This window comes from Arachis stenosperma, chromosome 10, assembly GCF_014773155.1.
Source record: "Arachis stenosperma cultivar V10309 chromosome 10, arast.V10309.gnm1.PFL2, whole genome shotgun sequence".
Lineage (NCBI taxonomy): Eukaryota > Viridiplantae > Streptophyta > Magnoliopsida > Fabales > Fabaceae > Arachis > Arachis stenosperma.
In genome coordinates, this window is record NC_080386.1 from 70947004 (window position 1) to 70965746 (window position 18743).

The following is an 18743-nucleotide window of genomic DNA, read 5'->3' on the forward strand; positions in this document are numbered from 1 at the left end:
ATTTCGAGTGCAGGGAGGTCAAAATCCAACAGCATTAGTAGTCCTTTTTCAGCCTCTGAATCAGATTTTTGCTCAGGTCCCTCAATTTTAGCCAAAAAATACCTGAAATCACAGAAAGATACACAAACTCATAGTAAATGTGAATTTTGCTTAAAAACTAATAAAAATATACTAAAAACTAACTAAATCATACTAAAAACTATGTAAAAACAATGCCAAAAAGCGTATAAATTATCCGCTCATCACAACACCAAACTTAAATTGTTGCTTGTCCCCAAGCAACTGAAAATCAAATAGGATAAAAATAAGAGAATATACAATGAATCTCACAATATCAGTGAAACTCAGTCTACATTAGATGAGCGAGGCTAGTAGCTTTTTGCTTCTGAACAGTTTTGGCATCTCACTTTATCCTTTGAAATTCAGAATGATTGGCATCTATAGGAACTCAGAATTTTAGATATTGTTATTGATTCTCCTAGTTCAGTACGTTGATTCTTGAACACAGCAACTTTATGAGTCTTGGCCGTGGCCCTAACCACTTTATTTTCCAGTATTACCACCGGATACATAAATGCCACAGACACATAACTGGGTGAACCTTTTCAGATTGTGACTCTGCTTTGCTAGAGTCCCCAGTTAGAGGTGTCCAAAGTTCTTAAGCACACTCTTTTTGCTTTGGATCACAACTTTAACCACTTAGTCTCAAGCTTTTCACTTGGACCTTCATGACACAAGCACATGGTTAGGGACAGCTTGATTTAGCCGCTTAGGCCTGGGTTTTATTTCCTTGGGCCTTCCTATCCATTAATGCTCATAGCCTTGGATCCTTTTTACCCTTGTCTTTTGGTTTAAAGGGCTATTGGCTTTTTCTGCTTGCTTTTTCTTTTTTTTTTCTTTTAATTTTTGCCACTTTTTCTTTTCTTTTTCTTTTTTTTTAGCAAGCTTTCTTATTCACTGCTTTTTCTTGCTTCAAGAATTAATTTCATGATTTTTCAGATTATCATTAACATTTGTCTTTGTTCATCATTCTTTCAAGAGCCAACAATTTTAACATTCATAAACAACAAGATAAAAAATATGCACTGTTCAAAGCATTCATTCAGAAAACAAAAAGTATTGCCACCACATCAAAATAATTAAACTAATTTCAAGATAAACATTGAAATTCAAGTACTTCTTGTTCTTTTGTAATTAAGCACGTTTTTCATTTAAGAGAGGTGAAGGATTCATGGAGTTATTCATAGCTTTAAGACATAGACACTAGACACTAATGATCATGTAATAAAGACACAAAACATAGACAAACATAAAGCTCAAAATCGAAAACAGAAAAATAAATAGACAAGGAGAATAAGGAATGAGTCCACCTTAGTGAGGGTGGCGTCTTCCTCTTGAAGAACCAATGGTGCTCTTGAGCTCTTCTATGTCTCTTCCTTGCCTTTGTTGCTCCATCCCTAGTGCTTTTGGTGCTCCTATCCTTAGTTGCTCCCAATAGTTGTGTCAAGGGATTTCTTGATGAGGGAATTCCTCATGCTCTTGTTGAGGTCCAGGAGTGGGCTCTCTTGTTTTCTCCATCCTTTTCTTAGTGATGGGCTTGTCCTCTTCAATGAGGATGTCTTCCTCTATGACAATTTTCTAGCTGAATTGCATAGGGATCACTTTTTTCTTGGCCACAACTTCATAGAAGTGGTCTTGATGGACCTTTGAGATGAATCTTTCCATCTTTCATGACTCAGAGGTGGAAGCTTTTGCCTTCCCTTTCCTCTTTCTAGAGGTTTCTCTGGCCTTAGGTGCCATAAATAGTTATGGAAAAATAAAAAGCAATGCTTTTACCACACCAAACATAAAAGGTTTGCTCGTCCTCGAGCAAAAGAAGAAAGAAAGAAGGGGAAGAAGAAGAAAATGGAGGAGATGGAGGGAGATAGAGAGGTGGTGTAGGTGGGGATCTTGTGGGATCCACAGATCCTGAGGAGTCAAGGATTTCTCATCCCTGCCCCTTTTAGGCGTGCAAAATGCCCTTATTGTGCAATCCTGGCATTTAACGCCAGACTGCTGCTTGTTTCTGGCGTTAAACGCCAGCTTTTATTCCTTTCCTAGCGTTAAACGCCAAGCTGCAACCTGTTTCAGGCGTTTAACGCCAATTTGTTGCTTCTTTATGGTGTTTAACGCCAGTCTGGTGCTTCTTTCTGGCGTTTAACGCCCAGAATGGTGCCAGACTGGGCGTTAACTGCCCATTCTGCTACCCTTACTGGCGTTTAAATGCTAGTAAGTTTTTCCTCCAGGGTGTGCTATTTTTAATGCTATTTTTTATTTTTCTTTAATGTTTTGCAGTTATTTTTGTGACTCCACATGATCATCAACCTAAAAAAAGAAAATAACATAGATAAATAAAATTGGGTTACCTCCCAATAAGCTCTTCTTTAATGTCAATAGCTTGACAATGAGCTCTCATGGAGCTTCACAGATGTTCAGAGCATTATTGGGACCTCCCAACACCAAACTTAGAGTTTGGATGTGGCGGTTCAACACCAAACTTAGAGTTTGGTTATGGCTTCCCAACACCAAACTTAGAGTTTGACTGTGGGGGCTTTGTTTGACTCTGCATTGAGAGAAACTTTTCTTGCTTCCTCTCCATGGTTATAGAGGGAGATCATTGAGTTTTAAACACAAGGTAGTACTCATTCAATTGAAGGATCAACTCTCTTCTGTCCACATCAATCACAGCTTTTGCTGTGGCTAGGAAGGGTCTTCCAAGGATGATGGATTCATCCTCATCCTTTCCAGTGTCTAGGATTATGAAATCAGCAGGGATTTAAAGACCTTTGACCTTTACTAGCACGTCTTCTACCTGTCCATTAGCCTTTTTTATAGATTTGTCTGATAAGAATTTAGCAGCATGTACTTCAATGATTCCTAGTTTCTCCATTACAGAGAGTGGCGTTAAGTTTATGCCTGACCCCAGGTCACACAGAGCCTTCTCAAAGGTCATGGTGCCTATTGTACAGGGAATTAAGAATTTACCAGGATCCTGTTTCTTTTGAGGTAATGTTTGCCTAACCAAGTCATTCAGTTTATTGGTGAGCATGGGGGGTTCATCCACCCAAGTCTCATTACCAAATAACTTGGCATTCAGCTTCATGATTGCTCCAAGGTACTTAGCAACTTGCTCTTCAGTAATATCTTCATCCTCTTCAGAGGAGAAATACTCATCAGAGCTCATGAATGGCAGAAGTAGGTTCAATGGAATCTCTATGGTCTCTAGCTATGGTCTCTAGATGAGCTTCAAATTCCTTAGGTTCCTCAAATAGGAACTCCTTTTTGTCCAGAGGATGTCCCATAAGGTCTTCCTCACTGGGATTCACGTCCTTCTCCTCCTCTCCAGGTTCGGCCACACTAAGTAAGGTTATGGCCTTGCACTCTCTTTTTGGATTCTCTTCTGTATTGCTTGGGAGAGTACTGGGAGGAGTTTCAGTGACTCTTTTACTCAGCTAGCCCACTTGTGCCTCCAAATTTCTAATGGAGAACCTTGTGTCATTCATGAAACTTAGAGTGGCCATAGATAGATCAGAGACGATGTTAGCTAAGCTAGAGGGCCTCTGCTCAAAATTCTCTGTCTGTTGCTGAGAGGATGATGGAAAAGGCTTGCTATTGCTAAACCTGTTTCTTCCACCATTATTAAAGCCTTGTTGAGGCTTTTGTTGATCATTCCATGAGAAATTTGGATGATTTCTCCATGAGGGATTATAGGTGTTTCCATAGGCTTCACCCATGTAATTCACCTCTGCCATTGTAGGGTTCTCAGGATCATAAGCTTCTTCATCAGAAGATGCTTCTTTAGTACTGTTGGATGCATTTTGCAAACCATTTAGACTGTGAGAAATCATATTAACTTGCTGAGTCAACATTTTGTTCTGAGCCAATATGGAATTCGGAGCATCAATTTCAAGAACTCTCTTCTTCTAAGGCATCCCATTATTCACAAGATTCCTTTCAGAAGTGTACATGAACTGGTTATTTGCAACCATGTTAATGAGTTCCTAAGCTTCTGTAGGAATTTTCTTTAGGTGAATAGATCCACCTGCAGAATGGTCCAATGACATCTTAGACAATTCAGACAGACCATCATAGGATATATCTAGGATGATCCATTCTGAGAGCATGTCAGAAGGACACTTTTTGGTCAGTTGCTTGTTTCTTTCCCAAGCTTCATAGAGGGATTCACCTTCTTTCTGTCTAAAGGTTTGAACATCCACTCTAAGCTTGCTCAGGATTTATGGAGGAAAGAACTTGGCTAAGAAAGTCATGACTAGCTTATCCCAAGAGTTCAGGCTATCTTTAGGTTGAGAGTCCAACCAGGTTCTAGCTCTGTCTCTTATAGCAAAAGGAAAAAGCATAAGCTTATAGACCTTAGGATTAACTCCATTGGTCTTAACAGTATCACAGATCTGCAAGAATTCAGTTAAGAACTGAAAAGGTTCTTCTGATGGAAGTCCATGAAACTTGCAATTATGTTACATCAGAGAAACTAATTGAGGCTTTAACTCAAAATTGTTTGCTCCAATGGCAGGAATTAAGATGCTTCTTCCATGGAAGTTGGAATTTTGTGCAGTAAAGTCACCAAGCATCTTCCTTGCATTGTTGTTGGGTTCGGCCATGTCTCCTTCTTTCTCGATATTCTTTGTAAGGTTTTCTCTGGATTGTTGTGCTTTAGCTTCTCTTAGCTTCTTCTTCAGAGTCCTTTCAGGTTCAGGATCTGCTTCAACAAGAATGTCCTTGTCCTTGCTCCTGCTCATATGAAAAAAAAGAGAACAGAAAAGAAGAGAAATCCTCTATGTCACAATATAGAGATTCCTTTGTGTGAGTAGAAGAGAAGAAGAATAGAAGAGGAAAAATTCGAACACAGAGAGAGAAGAGAAGAGGGTTCAAATTATGAGTAGAAGAGAAGTGTTAGTAGACAAATAAATAAATAGAAGGAGATGAGAGAGAGGAGTTTTCGAAAATAATTAAGAAGAAAAGGAAAATATTTTTGTTTTTATTTTAAAGTTTTGTTAGAGTTCAAAAATTAAGAAGAGGAATAAAATAAAAATTAAAATTTGAAATAATTAGTTAATTAAAGGAATTTTGAAAAAGAGGAAGGTGATTTTCGAAAATTAGAGAGAGAAAAGTAGTTAGGTGATTTTGAAAAAGATAAGAAATAGAAAAACAAACAAAAAGTCAATTAGTTAGTTGAGAAAGATTTGAAAATCAATTTTGAAAAGATAAGAAGTTAGAAATTAAAAAAGTTTTGAAAAGATAGGATTTTTGAAATTGAAATCTTGACTTGACTAACAAGAAACAACTTATTTTAAAAAATTTTGACTAAGTCAACCCAAAGATTTCGAAATTTATGAGAGAAATAAGGGAAAGATATTTTTTTATTTTTGAATTTTTAATGAGGAGAGAGAAAAATACTAAAATGACTCAAAACATGAAAAATTAAGATCAAAACAAAGAAAACATACAAGAACACTATGAATGTCAAGATGAACACTAAGAACACTTTAAAGATCATAATGAACAGCAAGAACTTATTTTTGAAAAATTTTCAAGAAAAGAAAAACATTCAAGACACCAAACTTAGAGATTTTTCATGTTTAGACACTATGGATTCAAAAATGCATATGAAAAACAACAAAAGTCACAAAACAATAAAATATGAAGATCAAATAAGAAGACTTACCAAGAACAACTTGAAGATCATGAAGAACACCATGCATGAGTTTTTGAAAATTTTTGAGAAAAATAAAAATATGCAATTGACACCAAACTTAAAAATTGACTCTAGACTCAAACAAGAAACACAAAATATTTTTGGTTTTTTTATGATTTTATCAAATTTTTTTTTTGGATTTTTTGAAAATTATTTTTAGAAAAACGAAAAAGAAGTAAAATTTTTGAAAGATTATTGAAAACTTTTTGAAAACAAAATAAAGGTTGAAATAAGAAGAAAATTATCTAATCTAAACAATAAGATGAACCGTTAGTTGTCTAAACTCAAACAATCCCCAGCAACGGCGCCAAAAACTTAGTGCACGAAATTGTGATCTCAATGGCGCCAACAACTTCATACAACTAACCAGCAAGTGCACTGGGTCATCCAAGTAATAAACCTTACGTGAGTAAGGGTCGATCCCACAGAGATTGTTGGCTTGAAGCAAGCTATGGTCATCTTGTAAATCTCATTCAGGCGGATTCAAATGGTTATAGAGTTTTGATAATTTAAAAGATAAATAAACATAAAATAAAGATAGAGATACTTATGTAATTCATTGGTGGGAATTTCAGATAAGCATATGGAGATGCGTTGTCCCTTCTGAACCTCTACTTTCCTACTGCCTTCGTCCAATCCTTCATACTCCTTTCTATGGCAAGCTGTATGTTGGGTGTCACCGTTGTCAATGACTACTTCCCGTCATCTCAGTGAAAATGGTCCTTTATGGTTTCTGTACGACTAATCAACTATCGGATTTCTCGTCTCGGATGAAAAATACCATGCACAGATATCGTATGGCTAATCAGCTGTTGGTTCTCAATCATTTAGGAATAGGATTTACTATTCTTTTACGTCTATCACCATGCCCTACAGTCACGAGTTTGAAGCTCGTCACAGTCATCCCATCCCAAATCCTACTCGGAATACCACAAACAAGGTTTAGACATTCTGGATCTCAAGAATGCTGCCAATGAATTCTAGCCTATACCACGAAGATTCTAATCTCAAATTCAGATGTCCCATTGCCAGAGGGGAGTCGATGTGAATCGTTGATTAAAAACCCAAGAGATATACATTCAAACTTGTTTTCATGTAGAAAGGAAGTGGTTGTCAATCACGCGTTCATAAGTGAGAATAGTGATAAGTGTCACATAATCATCACATTCATCATGTTCTTGTGTATGAATGAATATCTTAGAATAAGAATAAGCATGAATTGAATAGAAGAACAATAGTACTTTGCATTAATACTCGAGGAACAGCAGAGCTCCACACCTTAATCTATGATGTGTAGAAACTCCACCGTTGAAAATACATAAGCGAAAATAGGGTTGGCATGGCAGAATGAATGGCTAGCCTCCCAAAACGTGAACAATGGTCCAAAGATGTTCCAAAAGCTCTAAGATCCCCAATACAATAGTAAAAAGTTCTATTTATACCAAACTAGTTACTAGGGTTTATAGAAATAAGTAAATGATGCAGAAATCTACTTCCGGGCCCACTTGGTGTGTGCTTGGGCTGAGCATTAAAACTTTCACGTGTAGAGGTCTTCCTTGGAGTTAAACACCAGTTTGTAACTTGTTTCTGGCGTTTGACTCTGGCTTGCAACTTGTTTCTGGGGTTTAACGCCAGAATAGGGCAGAAAGCTGGCGTTGAACGCCCGTTTGCGTTGTCTAAACTCGGGCAAAGTATGGACCATTATATATTGCTGGAAATCCCTGGATGTCTACTTTCCAACACAATTAAGAGCGTACCATTTGGACTTCTGTAGCTCCAAAAAATCCATTTCAAGTGTAGGGAGGTCAGAATCCAACAGCATCAGCAGTCCTTTTTCAGCCTCTGAATCAGATTTTTGCTCAGGTCCCTCAATTTCAGCCAGAAAATACCTGAAATCATATAAAAACACAAAAACTCATAGTAAAATCCAGAAATGTGAATTTTGCTTAAAAACTAATAAAAATATACTAAAAACTAAATAAATCATACTAAAAACTATGTAAAAACGATGCCAAAAAGCGTATAAATTATTCGCTCATCATTCACCTAACTTGAGTTTTGGAGACTTAGAATGTACTTTCCCTCGCTCAGTAGGTTAGAGGGACTAAGTTAGTATAGAGTCTAGGCTAGCCTAGGTGCCAGCTTAGGGACTTCTTGAACAGGTCAGTGCCTGGGATGTTGCATGTATATATATGTATATAGTTATTGTTCCGAGGGTTACCTGAAACGTGGAGCTCGGTCGTCTTGGTGAGACCCGAGGTGAGGGTTCCGTGACCCGAGCTTGATGCGCTGAGCGGCGGGTGGTTGTACCTGCAATGACACTCCGATGCTTAAGTTAGCATGGGTCCAAGCAGATATGTGTAGAATGTAGAATGTATGTTATACCTGGGTGCTCCAGTGTATTTATAGTAGTTGGCCGTGATCTTCCCTGGATAAGATATTCTTATCTTATCTTATCTTTGGGAGTCTTATCTCTATCTTTTGTGGAACCGCCTTTCCTAGGCCTTTTTCGGCCTTAAGGTTTTGGGTTTCGTTCCTTTTGATGGGCCTTCTTCTTTATTTGTCCGAGGTCCGACCTCAGGCGTGGGCCTTTGGGACGAGGTCGGACCTTCTGCGAACTTCCCGAGTTTGGAGAGCTCGGTCAGGGTATGAACAGTGCCCCTGTCCGAGTTCGTCCTTTTGAGAGGTCGAGCTCGGGCATAGTCGTTCTTTTCAAAATTTGAAAATGGCCGTTTCAGCATTTTATTGCTTTTTACCGTTTCTCCTTGATTTCCGTTCGGGCTCTGTGAAGGCATTATTTATTTGCCCCTTTCCTCATTTTCTTTGTTTATTCTGTTCCCTTTCCCTTTTCCTGGGTTTTTCGCCGCCTCTCTTTCGAGCATCTTCCTTCTTTCTCTCTGTTCTTCTTCTCCGATTCTTTCTGTGCGTTGTTTTTCGGGGTTTCTTCTGCGCCGCTGTTTTCGTTCTTCTTGCATCGGAGCTCGTCGTCTTCTTCCTTTCTCCCAGGTTTGTTTCTTGTCTTTACTTTTGCTGTGCACATATGCTGGGGTTGCCCCGGAAAGAGGCGCCGCCATTGCTTTGGTTGTTTGTATGTGGGGGGGGGCTCTTTTCTCTTGGTACTTTGTTTTCGGGTTTACTGCATTTTTCTTCTAAAAGAACTTTTGTTTTCTTGCTTCTGCTGAATGGGTTTTTTGCTGTCTGCCTATTTATGTGATTTTTGGCTTGCTGTTGTATTCTTCTTTGTAGGCAAGATTTTTTATGTCTCGAAAGGTGTTTCAAGCAATGTCGACCAAGATTCCGAGTGGTCTTGGTTGGGTAGATCCTGTTCCTCTAAGGGTCCCTTCTGTTGTAGATTCTGAGTATCTAGTTAGGTTCCGTAGGGAGTGTAGTATTTGTGAGAACAGGGAGTCTGAACGGGATTATGAGCTAGTAGCCCCAGAGTCCGAGGAGAGAGTGTGCTTCCCGCCTTTAGAAAGTTCCGAGAAGCTATTCTTTTATGCTTACGATTGTTTTTTCTCTAAGCTGGGTGTACGACTTCCTTTTACCGACTTGGAGTCCGAGGTCCTTTGGTCTTGTAACCTTGCCCCTACGCAACTCCATCCAAATTCTTGGGCGTTTTTAAAGCTGTTTCAACTTTTGTGTCAGTTTTTGGGCGTCTCCCCTTCTGTTTCTCTTTTTTCCTATCTGTTCGCGTTGACGAAGCCGGGGTCGGGTGCTGGGAAGGTGTCTTGGGTCTCTTTTAGGGCTAACCAGGGGAAGAAGTTTTGTACCTTGTATGATGAGTCGTTTCATGATTTCAAGAACTACTATTTCAAGGTCCGGGCTGCTGGAGATGTCCGACCTTTCTTTCTAGATGAGAGTGGGGAGCCTTCTTTTCCTCTTTGTTGGCAGGAGAATGTAGTGTCGGTTAAGTATACTTTTGAGAGTCTAGATGAGGTAGAGCAGGCTTTTGCGGGTGTGTTGAGCAGTTTATGGGGTCGGGCACCTCACTTGGACACGAAGAAAATGTTGGGAGATCCAAGCCTTCTCCGTTTCGAGTTAGGTAGTTCCCGACCTCTCCGAGCTTCATCCTTTTAGTATTTTGCCTGTTTTGGTGGAATTCCTGTTTGTGATAATCCCTTTCTTTTTGTTTCTGCAGAGATGTCTTCTCAGGCGGATTCCATGAAGTTTCTTCGTCGGTCGAAGAAGTCTGCGGCTGCTCGGAATATCGAGGCTGAGGTTTCTGCCCGATCTTCTCCGCAGAAGACTACCGTGGGTGTTCAGACTCGGTCGAAGACCATTCCGACTCCTCAGTTCCGAGCTATAACTCAAGATCCTCCGACCTCCGGACCCGGTCACCTTTCCCCGTCTTCGACCTCGGGTCCTCCCCCCAAGAAACAGAAGACCTCTCAAGAGCTTGCTGGTTTCAATGATAAGGATTTTGACGCTCTTGGTTGGATTGAGCAGCACATTCTCCCCCAGACCTTTATTTCTACTGATGATGCGTCTATGGAGCATCACTTTCAGTATATGGCGCGGAGCTGTGTTCGGATGGCTAGTCTTCATGCCGCTATTGCTCGGGAGTTCAAGAAAGCTCCCCTTGGGGCGACCAGCTCCCGACTTGAGAAGGCACGGTCTGAGCTTGATAAGATTAGTCAACTGAAGGCTGCCAGGATTACTGAGCTGGAGGCCTCTTTGGAGGAAGAGAAAACTAGGGCCACCGCGGCTGTGGCGGCGGCGAAGACATCTGAGGAGATGGCGAGGGTGGCGACGGAGAACTATACTAAGCTGTATGCCGAGCTTGTGGAGACGAAGGAGAAGTTGCAGTATGCTCGGGATGATTTTTACGAGCTGGAAGATAATGTGGCCAAGGGTATGGATGCTATGTTTGTGAATTTGAGGGATCAGGTCCGGGTTCTTGCTCCCGACCTGGATCTGAGCTTATTCAGTACGGAAAACATTGTTGTGGAGGGAAAGATTGTTCCTGCTCCTGCCGAGGATGAGGTTCCGGTGTCCGACCACAAGGCTCCGGTGTCCGACCCCGAGGTTCCGGTTGTGAACCCGACTTCACCTTTGGCTGAGGATAGATCTGGTGTGGAGGTTTCAAACCGGGATGACGTTGCCGTCGATGCAGTCCCGATATCTATGTTTCAGCCTGCTGTCGATGTGGAGTCCGGAAAGGGCCTCGATCCTCTGTAGTCTTGTACTTCTTGGTGTTTTGCCCGATCTGTGGGCTCTTTTGTTTTTGGATGGTTTCTGTTGAACACTTTGGACACCTTTTGTTTTATTTAGCTACTTGTAGTAACTTTATTATGCGGTGTTTTTTGTTCGCGCTTGACTTTTTGTTTCCGCTTTTGTGCTTTTTAGTCGTTTTCGGATAACAACTTTTTAGCTAGCGTTTTGACTTCTTGTTTTCGCTTTTGTGCTTTTTAGTTGTTTTCGATTAACAACTTTTTAGCTAGCGTTTTGACTTCTTACTTTCGCTTTTGTGCTTTTTAGTTGTTTTCGATTAACAACTTTTTAGCTAGCGTTTTGACTTCTTACTTTCGCTTTTGTGCTTTTTAGTTGTTTTCGATTAACAACTTTTTAGCTAGCGTTTTGACTTCTTACTTTCGCTTTTGTGCTTTTTAGTTGTTTTCGATTAACAACTTTTTAGCTAGCGTTTTGACTTCTTACTTTCGCTTTGTGCTTTTTAGTTGTTTTCGATTAACAACTTTTTAGCTAGCGTTTTGACTTCTTACTTTCGCTTTTGTGCTTTTTAGTTGTTTTCGATTAACAACTTTTTAGCTAGCGTTTTGAAACTTCTTTCGATTTCGTTCTTTTCGCTTGTACTTTTTAGTTGCTTTTTGTAAAGCAACTTTTTAGTAAGCATTTTTCGAAATCTTGGTTCTTGCCGTTTTAAGGCTTCTTTCTTGGGCCGAGCTTTTCTCGGACATCGGGTGCTCGAGTACCTCCTTTTTGTTAGGTCCGACTTTGTCGTTGGTCGGTTCTTCTGAGTTATTTCTGTAATCTCTTTTTATTTGGCTTTTTGAGCCATTTTAGAGTTACTTTATAACTTTTCCCTTTGTTGGGTCCGACTTCGTCGTTTGGTCGGCCTTTTTAAGTTATTTTTGTAACCTCTTTTTTATTTGGCTTTTCGAGCCATTTTCAGGGTTACTTTATAACTTCTCACATTAATTTGAACCTCGTCGCTTTATCTTTGCCGACCTTGTATGGTCTTTGGCAAATGATTTTTTGCGTTTTGCCGAGCATAAATTAATGCGCCTTGGTGGGGTACTTTCTAGGATTTGCTTCATCATGAGGAAGAGAAAATAGAGAAATTTGATTAGTATTAAAAAAGAAAGAATATTTACAAAGTGTTTACCCTTTAGGTCGGGTATCCTGCTTAACCGGGTGTCTCATTAAAAAACCCTTGTAGGGAAAAAGAGTACACCTCGGGTTAAGTTTTTCTAGCTGTAGTACCGTCTTAGATTACAGGCGTGCCAGGCCCTGGGCAGCTCATTGCCTTCTAGGTCGGATATTTTGTAGTAGCCTGTCCCTAAGACTTCTGTTACCTTGTAGGGCCCTTTCCAATTTGCGGCTAGCTTTCCTTCTCCCGACTTTTGTGTTCCGATGTCATTTCGGATTAGAATCAGGTCGTGACTGGAAAAGCTTCGCTTTATTACCTTTTGATTGTATCTGAGGGCCGTTCGCCGTTTTAAGGCTTCTTCTCGGATTCGGGCTCTTTCTCGGACCTCGGGGAGGAGGTCGAGTTCTTCCCTTTGTGCTTGTGGGTTGCCTCTTTCGTTGTAGAAGATGACTCTGGGCGACCCTTCATCTATTTCGATAGGAATCATTGCCTCCATCCCGTAAGCTAGCCGGAATGGGGATTCTCCCGTTGTAGAGTGCGGGGTTGTCCGATATGCCCATAGCACCTGGGGAGCTCTTCGGCCCATGCCCCTTTGGCCTCTTGGAGTCTTCGTTTTAACCCGGCCAAGATGATTTTATTTGCAGCTTCTGCTTGCCCATTGGCTTGTGGGTGCTCGACTGATGTGAATTGCTGTTTGATTTTTAGTTCGGCCACCAATTTCTGAAAACTTGTGTCCGTGAATTGTGTTCCATTGTCTGTTGTGATGGAGTAGGGGACTCCGAACCTTGTGACAATGTTTTTGTATAGGAATTTGCGGCTTTTCTGAGCCGTAATGGCGGCTAAGGGTTCAGCTTCGATCCACTTCGTGAAGTAGTCGACCCCTACTATGAGGTATTTGTCTTGCCCCGGTCTTTGTGGGAACGGGCCGAGTAGGTCGAGTCCCCATTTTGCGAAGGGCCATGGTGCAGTGATGCTGATAAGGTCTTCGGGTGGTGCCTTGTGAAAATTGGCGTGTTTTTGGCAGGGGGGCATATTTTCACAAACTCTGTTGCGTCTCTTTGCAAGGTCGGCCAGTAGAACCCGGCTCTGACTACTTTTTTGGACAGTGCCCGAGCTCCGAGATGGTTCCCGCACATGCCTTCGTGGACTTCTTCGAGGACGCTCTTCGTTTCTGAGGTCGGGACGCACCTAAGGAGGGGGTTTGCGAATCCTCTTCTGTATAATACGTCGTGAATTAGTGTATAATTCTGGGCGTCTTTCGTGAGTCTCTTAGCTTCTTTTCTTTCGGCGGGGAGAGTTCCTGACTTCAGGTAGCTGAGTATGGGGGTCATCCATCCTTGCTGTTGGTCGGATATATTTAGCGTTTCTTCCCCTCTTAGCACGGAGGGAGATCGTAAGGTTTCCTGGAGGAGACTTCTGTTGTTGCCTCCGGGCTTGGTGCTGGCAAGCTTTGAGAGGACGTCTGCCCGGGCATTTTGTTCCCGAGGTATGTGCTGGATCTGTATTTCTGAAAAGTGGCGTAATTGTGCCTGTGTTTGGTCCAGGTATTTCTTCATAGTCGGGTCTTTGGCCTGGTAGCTTCCATTGACTTGTGATGTGACGACCTGGGAGTCGCTGAAGATTGTGATTTTCTGGGCTCCGACCTTTTCGGCTAGTTTTAGGCCTGCTAGTAGGGCCTCGTATTCGGCTTGGTTGTTCGAAGCCTGGAACTCGAATTTTAGGGATATTTCTATCCGCGTTCCTTGGTCGCTTTCGAGTATAACCCCTGCTCCACTTCCTGTTTTGTTTGAGGACCCGTCAACGTACAGGTTCCATGAGAGTGGGGTTCCAGGGGTCTCAGTGTATTCCGCGACGAAGTCGGCTAGATACTGAGATTTTATCGCAGTCCGGGCTTCATAGTGGAGGTCGAACTCGGACAGTTCCACCGCCTATTGTAGGATTCGTCCTGCCAGGTCTGTTTTTTTGTAGGATGTGTCTCATGGGTTGGTTTGTCCGGACTTTGATGGTGTGGGCTTGAAAGTAGGGGCGGAGCCTTCGAGCTGTGAATACTAGGGCGTAGGCGAATTTTTCTATTTTCTGATAGTTTAATTCGGCCCCTTGTAGTGCTTTGCTTACAAAGTATATGGGGTGTTGTCCTTGGTCATTTTCTCGTATTAATGCTGAAGCGATTGCTTGATGTCCGACCGAGAGGTATAGTACGAGCTCTTCTCCTTTTAGAGGTCGGGTTAGGATTGGTGGCCGCCCGAGGAATTCCTTGAATTCTTGAAAGGCTTTTTCGCACTCTGGGGTCCATGAGAAGGGTTTCCCTTTCTTTAGGAGTGAGTAGAGAGGTAGTGATTTTATTGCTGATCCTGCCAAGAATCTTGATAGGGCGGCCAGCCTTCCATTCAGTTGTTGTACTTCTTTGACACACGTCGGACTCTTCATATTGAGTATTGCTTGGCATTTGTCCGGGTTTGCTTCGATGCCCCTTTGAGTCAGCATGAAGCCTAAGAACTTTCCGGCTTCTGCGGCGAAGGTGCACTTTGTCGGGTTAAGTCTCATGTTGTGTTTTCTGAGGGTGCCGAAGACACTGGTGAGGTCGGTCAGCAAGTTTCTGTCTTCTTGTGTCTTTACCAGCATGTCGTCTACGTACACCTCCAGTTGTAGTCCGATGTGCTCTGAGAACACTTTGTTCATTAGCCTCTGGTAGGTTGCTCCTGCGTTCTTCAGCCCGAAGGGCATTACTACGTAGCAGTAGTTTGCCCTTGGGGTTATGAACGAGGTCTTTTCTTGGTCAGGTCCATACATCGGGATTTGGTTGTATCCCGAGTATGCGTCCATGAAGGAGAGATATCTATAGCCTGAGGCTGCGTCTACTAAGGCGTCGATGTTTGGTAGCGGATATGGATCTTTGGGACAGGCTTTGTTGAGATCCGTGTAGTCGACGCACATCCTCCATTTTCCATTTGGCTTTTTTACTAGGACCACGTTTGCGAGCCATAGGGGGTATTTTACTTCCCTAATGAACCCTGCATCTAGTAGTGCGTGTACTTGTTCTTCTATTGCTTGCATGCGTTCGAGCCCGAGCTTCCTGCGTCTTTGTTGGACAGGTCGGGATCCCGGGTACACTGATAGCTTGTGGCATATCAGATCGGGGTTAATGCATGGCATGTCGGAGGCTTTCCAGGCGAAGAGGTCGGAATTCTCCCTTAAGAGGTTTAGGAGTTCCTCTTTTAGGCCTGCCTCGAGATTTGCCCCTATGTTTGTTATTTTTTCAGGTGTGCTCCCAATCTGGACTTTTTCGGTTTCTCCCTCTGGTTGTGGCCGAAGATCTTCTCGGGCTTGAACTCGTCCGAGTTCTATCGTGTTGATCTCTTTCCCTTTTAGGCTTAGGCTTTCGTTGTAGCATCGCCGTGCTAGCTTTTGGTCGCCCTTTAGGGTAGCGATTCCTTTTGTGGTAGGGAACTTCATACAGAGGTGTGGGGTCGAGACTATAGCTGCCAGTCTGTTTAAGGTTGGTCGCCCAATGAGGGCATTGTATGCTGAAGTGACGTCGACTACAATGTAGTCGATGCTTAATGTTTTAGATTGCTCGCCTCTTCCAAAGGTAGTGTGTAGCGAGATGTATCCTAAGGGATGGATCGGGGTGTCCCCTAGCCCAAATAGGTCGGTGGGATAGGCTTTTAGCTCTTTTTCCTCAAGTCCGAGCTTGTCGAAGGCCGCTTTGAACAGGATATCTGCTGAGCTTCCCTGGTCAATCAGGGTTCGATGTAAGTTGGCGTTTGCTAGAATAACGGTGATCACCATTGGATCGTCGTGCCCGGGTATTATCCCTTGAGCATCCTCTCGGGTAAATGAGATAGTGGGTAACTCGGGCAGGGGACTGTCTTCTCGGACATGATAGATTTCTTTGAGGTGTCTTTTTCGCGAGGATCTGGATGCTCCTCCGCCTGCGAAACCTCCATTTATCATGTGAACGTGTCTTTCAGGGGTTCGTGGGACTTGTTCGGCCCGACCTTCATTGTCTCCTCGTCTTCTCTTCCTGGTCTCTTCTCCTTTCTCTGCTATGTATCTGTCGAGCTTTCCTTCTCTGGCTAGCTTTTCTATAACATTCTTTAGGTCGTGGCAGTCGTTGGTAGAATGACCGTAGAGCTTGTGATATTCGCAGTATTCGGACCGATCTCTCCCCGCTCTTTTGTGTTTTAGAGGTCGGGGTGGTGGGATCTTTTCGGTGTGGCATACTTCTCTGTAGATGTCTACCAGGGAGACTCGGAGGGGGGTATAGTTGTGGTACTTCCGTGGCTTGTCCGAGTTGGGTTCTTCTTTCTTCTTCTGTTCTCGATCTCGATCTCGGAGTGGGTAGGTTGATTCCTTCCTAGAAGAGTCTCTTAGCTGGGAGGTTTCCTCCATATTGATATATTTTTCTGCCCGCTCCTGCACCTCGTATAGGGAGGTCGGGTATCGTTTGGAGAGGGATTGGCTAAACGGTCCTTCCTTTAGGCCGTTTGCCAATCCCATGATAGCTGCTTCAGTGGGCAAGTGTTGTATGTCCAGGCAGGCTTTGTTGAATCGCTCCATGTATTCTCGGAGAGTTTCTTGGTTACCTTGTTTGATCCCGAGTAGACTGGGGGCATGTTTTGCCTTGTCCTTTTGAATGGAGAACCTTGTTAGGAATTTTTTAGTTAGGTCTTCGAAGCTGGTGATTGATCTCGGTGGCAGGTTTGTCGAACCACCTCATGGCTGACTTGGTGAGAGTGGTGGGGAAGGCTTTGCACCGAATCGCGTCGGAGGCGTCGACTAGGTACATTCTGCTTCTGAAGTTGCTGAGGTGGTGACTTGGATCGGTGGTGCCGTCGTAGAGATCCATATCGGGTGGTTTGAAGTTTCGCGGTACCTTCTCCTTCATGATCTCTTTTGTGAAGGGATCATGATTGCCTTCGGGGGTGGTGTCGCGTTCTGTTCGATCTTTCAGGTTGGCCTCTATTTTCCGTAGTTTTTCTTCTAATTCTCTGCGCTTGCGAGCCTCCCTTCTCAGATCTTGTTCGGTTTCTTTTTGCTTCTTTATGTCCTCTTCGAGTTGTTTCAGTCGGTTTTGTTGTGCCCGGACTGCTTCTAGAATTTCCGAGCTCTTTTCTCCTTCGGGATTTTGTGGATCTTTGTTTGGGAGTGATGTACTTGGGCGATTTTGTTTGTTTCCTCCTGGAGTGCGTGGTGATAGAGGGCTGTCCGGTCGTTCTCCGGTGTCAATTTCCTCCTCTTGTTCCGAAGCAGCGTGGTCATTGTTGAGAGGATCGTCCGCCATGGTAAAGGGATGACTTCCAGGTCCCCGGCAACGGCGCCAATGTTCCGAGGGTTACCTGAAACGTGGAGCTCGGTCGTCTTGGTGAGACCCGAGGTGAGGGTTCCGTGACCCGAGCTTGATGCGCTGAGCGGCGGGTGGTTGTACCTGCAATGACACTCCGATGCTTAAGTTAGCATGGGTCCAAGCAGATATGTGTAGAATGTAGAATGTATGTTATACCTGGGTGCTCCAGTGTATTTATAGTAGTTGGCCGTGATCTTCCCTGGATAAGATATTCTTATCTTATCTTATCTTTGGGAGTCTTATCTCTATCTTTTGTGGAACCGCCTTTCCTAGGCCTTTTTCGGCCTTAAGGTTTTGGGTTTCGTTCCTTTTGATGGGCCTTCTTCTTTATTTGTCCGAGGTCCGACCTCAGGCGTGGGCCTTTGGGACGAGGTCGGACCTTCTGCGAACTTCCCGAGTTTGGAGAGCTCGGTCAGGGTATGAACAGTTATTATCTAGCTATATCTAGGGGTATTCTAACTAAAAGTCTATACTCTAATAAAGGCTAGATCACTGAATATTGTCAACTGCTTTTGATGTATTTATGTGTGACTGTTTATAACTATTTTATCTGTTATTACTTGTGAATTGATTATGAATGATTCCATCTATTAATCCAGACGTTTTCAAAAAAAAAATACCTCAGAAATTAACTACATTTTTAATAACGAATCAGGCTCATATGATAAATAATAGATAATAATTAGGAAGACAAGATGGTAACGCTCAGTTTCCCGTATGATCTAGACATACTGAAAATTGGGTCGTTACAATTTGGTATCAGAGTAGTTCGTTCCCAATAGAGCCTGGGTAGTGGACTGACTATGCTTCATTGCATACTCTGCTTGTGTGTCTTATGATGTTAGGGTATCTTCAAGATAAATTTGGTATGAATGTCTTTGAGGGCTCATTTTGGAAATGTTCGTGCCTTACCTGAAATATTATGACTAATCACCTTAATGTTGATTGTTTAGTACGGATAAGAACTCAATGACTGTGAATAGGCATGGTTAAATCGAGCTCCAAACGATGAATTGACGTGAGCCACAACTATCTTCATAGGTGTTATGATCTGCATGGCTGTGACTATGTGAGATTTGGGTGCTGTAGGGAACGGACGGATCTCTTTGTTAGGTTGGCTTGAAGAAAATAGATCAGTTTAAGATGGATTCTGTGCGTCGCTGAAATTTTGAGGGCAAAATTTTCTTTTAGGAGGGAAGAATGTAACAACCCGGTTTTTTGAGTACGCGAGATCTTTTCTGAAAGTATGAATTTCTCTTGAAGATCATTAAGGGGAGAACTTATGCTATATCATCAAGCATCTCAATCCTCATTAT